Here is an 8,030-nt window from a genome sequence, read left to right on the forward strand (position 1 = left end):
AACAAATTCTTCACACTATAGAGATTATAGGCATATCATAAACACTATATATGTAGTTCTCTTCCTTTTCTCAAAAGTCCACTTAAGCCTATTCAATTGCTTTAGAATTTCAGTTGACAAGCCAAACTATCTTCTCTATTACTATTGCACAAGTATTCTGTGTGGCATTCAGTTATAATTGCGGCGAAAGTTACCATAATCATTTGTTCTTCTTTCTTCAGAATATCCTCTATTCCTGTTGTCAAAGTGCACTCAGTCTGATCAGTTACTTTAGAACCACGCTTTCATGGAATAAATTATTCTTATTTCTTTTTCTACTGTTAGTCGTACTCTAACATATTAAACATTAGGCCTACATTAATTGTTAGACCTATCACTTCTATGGTAGTTAATTTTATGCTGAACATTTCCTGCCCATAACTTTACTCTCTTGTAATGTTTGGAGACGGCTTGAATGGGTAATGAAGAAAAACTTAACATAACAGCAAATGTACAACGTTTTTACAAGGTTCTGTCATCATTCAAGCTATCTTCAAGCATTATTAGTCTCAAAGTGGGTTCCTCATCATCAAATTTACTCTCTTGTGCTATTGTCTGTCTGTTGTTTCCACTTGTCTCACACTATTTATGTGTTTATCACTTAATCGTCTGCCCGTCTTCTAGAATTCTCTATATTCTCATTGTCAGTATATTGCACGCAACAATCGATAGTCTCAGCATCAATGAATTATAAACACAACTTCCTGTAATTGTCTGCTTTTAACTCTTATTATAACCAAAAACTAAACAATAATATAATATTCATTCACAGAATAAATTATATAATCAATAATATATAAACTAAACAGTCTTTTATATCATGACACTGCCTTTGATTTGTTTTCTTCAGTTGGTTTATCAAGAGTGTGATGTTTTGGGTCTTTCACCAGTTGTTTTTGAGTCTGCATCATACTTGATGGCTGAAAGGTCTGGGAGCGAATATTTTATTTTCTTTCCATCCACGGACATTGAGGTTCATGCAGAGTGGTTTACTTTTCAGTTATGTGAAGAGAGAGTTATGACTTATCCACCACAGTTGTTGGAACTGCATGATTTATCCTATCACTGCTAGGTGGAAGCATATTCTGCCTTTCAAATAATACATCTGCTCCTCGAAGTTTGGGGTTCTAAGGTGGAACATTGTTTGTGCACAAGGGTCAGATACTGCTGTTCAGGGTTTTTACCTTTGGACTAGCATCGGTATCACATGGGTTCTGCTGAATTGTACGAGTTTTTTTCTCGTTGCCTCCATTCCTTAGCACTGTGCACACACCATTCCATGGATGGCTGGTAAAGGTTGGCACCATCTCATCAATTGTCAGAACATCACATCCTGATTCTACATTCAGAAACAACCAAAGCAGGCTTCATTATCATATCTGAGACATCTATTCTTGCTCCAATTCAATATGTCATTAGTCTGTTGTTGTTTTATTCGTCACATCTCTCAGTCAGGCTCAGCTTATTCCCATCATGCTCCACGTTATGGAACAGGAAATTCGACTCTTACTCACCTCTTCTTCTCCCACTGTATGGATGTTTTTTTCTCTTTTGGGAATGTGGGCAACACTTGAATACCTCATACCATTACGACAAGAGCACAAGAGATCCTTTCAATGGTCTTTGTGCAACCAAGGGATCATAAACATTGATTCACTGGATTCCTCAGTTTACTTACTCAGGATCTTTCTTCAATCTCGAGGGGTTGTTAAGTCGGGACACTAATAAGATATGTATTCCTCTGCTGCCACCTCATCCAGAGTTCCATCTTTTCACAAATGCCTCGCTTCAGGAATGAGGTGCATATACTAAAAGTCAGGAATTCCAGGGTCTATACATAGACAACGAGGCTTCCATATGCAATGATTTAGTTCTTTTTACTCTTCAAAAGGCAATGCCTCAGAGTCTGGGCTTATTAAGGGGAAAATCATAGGGCTTCATACTGACAATTCCATGGTGGTGTCTTGGTACTTGGTACAGTGCTCCTTGTTTTCAAACCTTGTACCTCTTTCTCTGGACCACTCCTATCATATCACCTTACTATCTTGCCATGTTCCACAGGTGATGACTATAGTAGCAGATCAATTGTCTCAACCCAAACAGATTTTCCCTACAGAATAGATGCTGCATTGCAAGGTTCTGTTGGATTGGCTCTCATCTCACCTTCAGGGTTTGGCAATGGATGCATTCCATCCGGATGGGATGGGATTACTACTGTAGGACATCCCTCCTAGTCATATGTTACCCAAGGTACTAACTATGATTTGTTCCAACCCATTGTCAGATTCTGTTGATAGCAGCAGATTGACAGCTACACCCTGGTTTCTGCTTCTGCAATACCTTCAGGAGTGTCCACCTCTTACACTTTTTTTCTTTGGCCATCTCTGTGGAGGCAGCCATGATCTTGCATCATCAAGCTTCAGGCATGGTTATGCAATCTCTCGCATGGCATTGGGATTTAATTTCTAAAGTAGCCAAGTATCTGTCTCAGGCTTTGCTTAGTTCTATGATGGCATTTATCAATGGAAATGACACACATATTGGCATATTGAGAGGAGGTTGAACCCACTTTGATCAAAAGTACCATCCATATCTCTTTTCTTGATCTGGATCTTTAGAAAGGGTTTTTGCATCTTCCACAATCACCCTGTATAAGGCGACTTTATTGACTTCCATGCGTCACTCAAGACAAAAATTATTTGAGTCCCCAGTACTATCAGGATTTCTAAAGTCGCTAAAGTCCAAATGACCATTCCCGGTTACCTAACTGGTAAATTATGGTTACGTTACATTTTCTTCCTCAAAACCTGTTTGTGACCTTATTCTCATATGCCATGTATTGCCTTTACTTGAAAGTTTAATTTTCATTGCTGCTGACCTGTCATAGTGGTTTGCACTGCTTGTGCTTAGGATGCTTTATCATTCTACCTTTGTCCTCAGACTGGTTTTTCTTACCTAAAACACTGTCATACAGGTAAGGTGATAAATAATTTTCCCTGATTCATTTGATCACTATTTCTCACTTCTATGACTGACCAGATTTCGATCATTTGTTATGTCCAGTGAGGGTCTTGAAGGTTTTTTTGCCTGCACTAATGACTTTAGAGATGCTAGACAATGACTTTTTATTTATTGGGATCATTCAGTTTCCCAGGATTTATACCCAGTTACATTGAGAAGATGGGTACAAAATTTATCCGTATCGCTTCTGGGCTTTCTTTGAAGGCAAGGAATCTTCTGCAAGTCATGTCTAATCAGATTCATCATGTTTCTACGTCCTTAGCAGCCAGGTTGAATTGCCCACTGGAGGACATTGTGTGGACTAGTATGTGGACCTCCCCCATTACTTTTATCTTGGCATGATATGGCAGTATCTTCATCTGAGGGTGTTCAACTACCTCACTGTAGCTATCTTAACCACTTTTACTAGATTATACAGAGGGGTGAGTATTTTTATTGCTATGCTTGTCTCTTCTTTACCCTTCAGGGTCCCTTACCTCGACTTGACAGGATCCCAATCTGTTTTGAGTTTTGCAAAGGCAGCTATGCTTTTATCAGACCAATTCCACACTAGCAACCACTAATTCAGTATACTTTATCTAGGTTGCAACAGGCTCTGTAGAAAGAGGTGTTCCATAAAATCACCTAGAGGCTAATTGGGTGGTATTACTGTATTATGATAGACTGCCACTCATGGACTATCATGGGTAAAGCATAAGGGGATCCTGCTTGTTCCTGCTGATCATTGAATTAAATAAATCGGGGTCAGTTTCCGTTAAAAATTTAGGGAACTTGGTTCACCTAATATACTACTTCCAGAGCACTGTTCCTCAGGATTCCCTAGACAGCTGGAAAGAGGCTTGTCTTCCCGAGTGTTAGAGTGAATTCCCCCACTCTTGGAAAAGAGGATGATGTTGGAGCACTCCTACCTGGGCCTCTGGATGTTTTTTTCCCTGTTGTTGGTAGGAGAGGCACCAGCCTATGCGAGAGCCTACTTATAATACCGGTTCAGATTTGATGCTCGGCTATCCGGTTGGGTTGAGTTTGGCCCCTTTTTTTATCAATATTGGTTCATTACATTGTTCATGGAAGAGGATCCATTGTCTGTTCATAATTCTGAACTCAGAGTGATCACATCCTTGGTCCTTGGTTGAGCACAGTTTGTTACATGTCCTGCCCATAATTCAGAGGGCAAGTGGAATTTACTTGCCCACACAGTTGGGGAGTGAGGATGAGTGTTCATGATTCCAAACTGGATGAGTTCTGTTTCCTCAGCTTGAGTAAGGCATCTAAGATCCTGTAATTCCAAGCCTGGGGTGTTGCCCTTCAGACTTCTTCAGGTTGAGGAGAAGGTTTGTCCACTTGAGTGTTCCTTACCTACTTGTCGTTATTCCAGTGGCAAAGAATGAATCTCTATGGCTACAGGTTGGGATCCATTCATAAGTATATATATTTTGTGGTCCAATTGCCCTAGCCACCAACGTGAGATATAGGGACCATGGCCCTATAATTCCAACCCTGAGCAGTGGAACCTTGGCTATCTCGTTTGGGCCTGGCAAGTAGTGATGATAACTCATGTAAAATTCTACAGTGCATGAATTAAGTTGTGGGTGAAGAGCATACCTGTTCTGGATGTAATGTGGTTCCCCCACTATGGTGCCAATCTGCTATTAACACACTCATGATGTATAGAGATGCTTTTTATATGGATAATGCCCTCACCGGCCCCTCCAGCTTATCATTGTGGGATTCTAGCTGTAGTGTGAGAGGAGGTAAATATGTTTTAGAAATTAGCATTTTCTTAAATTGAAAATATATTTCCAGAAATAATTACCTCCCTCACACTCTCATGTCCTTCCTCCCCACTAAGAGCTGGTGTTAGAGACTGCGGATTGAGTTATTATCTGAAGGAGGTGCTTATATACAGTACCAAGATAGAGGGCACACAGACGTAAGTGGAGAGTGTCACGAGACAAATATTGCCAAGGGCAATTAAATGGGAAATAAAAGACTGGAGCAAGTGAGAAAAAATCAGACCAATACTTAGGAGGCCAAAAAAAGAAACCCTGGAGGTATTATTGGAAATACATTAACTTTCATTACCTAACCTTCAGCTGTGATCTTATTTGTGTTATCTCTATATGAGTAATGTTATAGATCCTATGTTCATCATCCCACCTTTAGCTCTGGTTCTATTTTTATCACACTGTGAGCAGTGTTATAGATTGTATTTATCTTACTGTGAGTGGAGTTATAGACTCTACTTTCATGTCTTACCTTGAGCTACATCGTATTTTTATTTCCCCCATTGTTGATTTAGATCTTGTTGAGTGTGGTTCTCTTTTCTTACCTTGAGTTGTTTTTAGACCCTACTTTTGTTACCTTATCTTTAGTGGTATTACACATCATACTTTTGTTATGTTACTTTAATGGTATAATAGATCCTATTTTTGTTTTAGTGGTATAATAGACCCTACTATTCTTTTAGTAGCTTTAGTGGTGTATAGACCCTATTTTTGTTTTCTTACCTTTAGTGGTGTTATAGATCCTGCGTTTATTTGATCGTTGAGTGATGGTACAAATATTAATTGTGTTTTCTCATCTTGAATGGATATGATATTCTTTTCATTACCTTAAGTTGTATTATAGATTCTATAATAGTTCTTTATGTTGTATTATAGATCCTATAAAAGCTTTTTTATGTTGTATTATAGATCCTATAAAAGTTTTTATATTGTTATTGATCCTATAATAGTTTTTTATGTTGTGTTATTGATCCTATAATAGTTTTTTATGTTGTGTTATTGATCTTATAATAGATTTTATGTTGTGTTGTTGATCCTATAATAGTTTTTGTTGTATTATTTATCCTATAATAGTTTTTATATTGTATTATAGATCCTATAATAGTTTTTATGTTGTGTTATAGATTCTATAATAGTTCTTTGTTGTATTATTGATCCTATAATAGTTCTTTGTTGTATTATTGATCCTATAATAGTTTTTATTTTGTATTATAGATCCTATAACAGTTTTTCATGTTGTATTATTGATTTAGTAATTTGTTGTATTATTTATCCTTTAATAGTTTTTTATATTGCATATATATATATATATATCCTATAATAGTTTTTTTGTTCTATTATTGATTCTATAATAGTTTTTTATGTTGTATTATAGATCCTACAGTGGCATAGCAAGGGTTCTCAGCACCCGGGAGCAAAGACACTTTTGGCACTCCCACCTCTGAAATTTCAACTGAAGAACCTTTCACAACTAGCAATAGAAATCCCAATTGTTAACAAAGACTGCAATGCAATGCTTAAATTTGGGAAAACATCTTCACCATATGAAGTTATAAATGTTAGCAAATCATTTGCAACCGTTGGTTCAGGAAAATCAGTCTGTGTTTTTTTACTTAGAAAAATTCTACTGTCTTTAATTTCTCTGAATAATTCTGGTCCATCAATATCACTTGGATAGCTCTTTGCTAAATCAGAACATTTTTCTTGCAATTTTCCATCTTCGAAATCTCCAGAAACAACATTTTGCACATTTAGTAGAAATCCAAACCGTGAATCTAAATCTAGTAAGCGATAAAATCTTCCCATTATTTCTGTAATCAAGCAATCAATAACATCCTTCATGATGTGATAAATTTACTGTTCAGCAGTCAATCCAGCATCAGTTGCGTTTTCACCTGGCATTTGTTTATGACATATTTTTCTTCTTTCAGTGGTCAATCCCCATGTTTCACATTGATTCTTGCCCACATTCAGTGGTTCTTGACAGGACTTTTCACGTGATTTTATCACTTTCTCTTTCAAGGAATCAATATCAGCAGCTGCTTCTCTAAAATTAATTTTTGGGTCCTGAAGACGTTTCTGCACTCGATTGATAGATGATAAAAAATTTCTCCAAAAATGCAAAAGTACAAGAAAATCAAATGTAAGCATGTGTTGCAGAATATTATGAGCACCACATTTTGTTTCAGTCATGTTGCTATTCCCACTTAATTGCTCTTGCAATTCATCCAGTTTTTCATGTACAACTTTTACTGCCTTTTTCTCTTGCACTCCACCGTGTTTCTGATTCACACTTGACAGAGATCTTAAGCTCCTCTGCAGTTCATCCCATCGAGTTGCTGAATGAGCAAAGAAATTATAAATGGTTTCAATTCTACCAAAAAATGTAATAACTGTTGTTTCCTGACTTGCAGCATGAAGACATGCTAAGTTCAAACTATGGTTGTCACAGGTTATAAACACTGCTTTTGGATTTTTGTTCAGAATTCTTTGTTGAACACCTGACAGATGACATGACAGCAGCATTATCATAACATCGTGAACAACAATCACTCAATAAAATTCCATCCACTTCTAATTTTGTGCTTATTGTTTTCTCAATATTGGCAGCATAGTTTTTCTTTATCTGTATAAAGTCAGTAAATGACTTTTGACTTCTACTTTTCTTGTCTTAAAGTCAATCTCAACAAACCAAATCACTTGGGCCAATTGCTCACCTAAATCAGGTGGAATCAAACAGAATACCATAGTATTTGTTTCTACGAATTGCTGACAAACAATAATTTCACACATGTGAAGCCATGAGATTTATGAACTCATTTTGGATTTCAGGAGAAAGATAAGATGTTGATGTTTGCTTGTTTTTAACATGCTCTAAATGGAGGACATAACCTCAAACGAAAACCCTGGAAATTTCCTGTCACTTTTGCAGTTATTAGCAAAGTATGATCCAGTAATGAGAGAGGGGTTTTCTTTGAGGTAAATGTCCTCAGTATGACCATGAAATGCAAGATTCTGAGAAGCTAAATATTGTGTACAATCCAGCAACCGTCGTAGTACATCACTCCATTTATTTATTTATTTTACTTATTTTGCCTTTGCAGCTCTTCATCAATGCCACTTTGAAGACAAATTTGGCACTCAGTTTATTTCCAAGCAGCAAATGACTCATGATGCCTGTCACTA

At 37.0% G+C, this 8,030-nt stretch overlaps 1 protein-coding gene across 2 annotated transcripts in view; it reads left to right on the plus strand.

Moving 5' to 3' along the window:
• LOC106470992 (nephrocystin-4-like) overlaps positions 1 to 8,030 on the plus strand; it is a 90,807-nt gene that overhangs the window by 51,541 nt on the left and 31,236 nt on the right. The gene's annotated exons all lie outside the window — the stretch shown is intronic.

The sequence above is a fragment of the Limulus polyphemus genome, unplaced genomic scaffold, assembly GCF_000517525.1.
Source record: "Limulus polyphemus unplaced genomic scaffold, Limulus_polyphemus-2.1.2 Scaffold4342, whole genome shotgun sequence".
Lineage (NCBI taxonomy): Eukaryota > Metazoa > Arthropoda > Merostomata > Xiphosura > Limulidae > Limulus > Limulus polyphemus.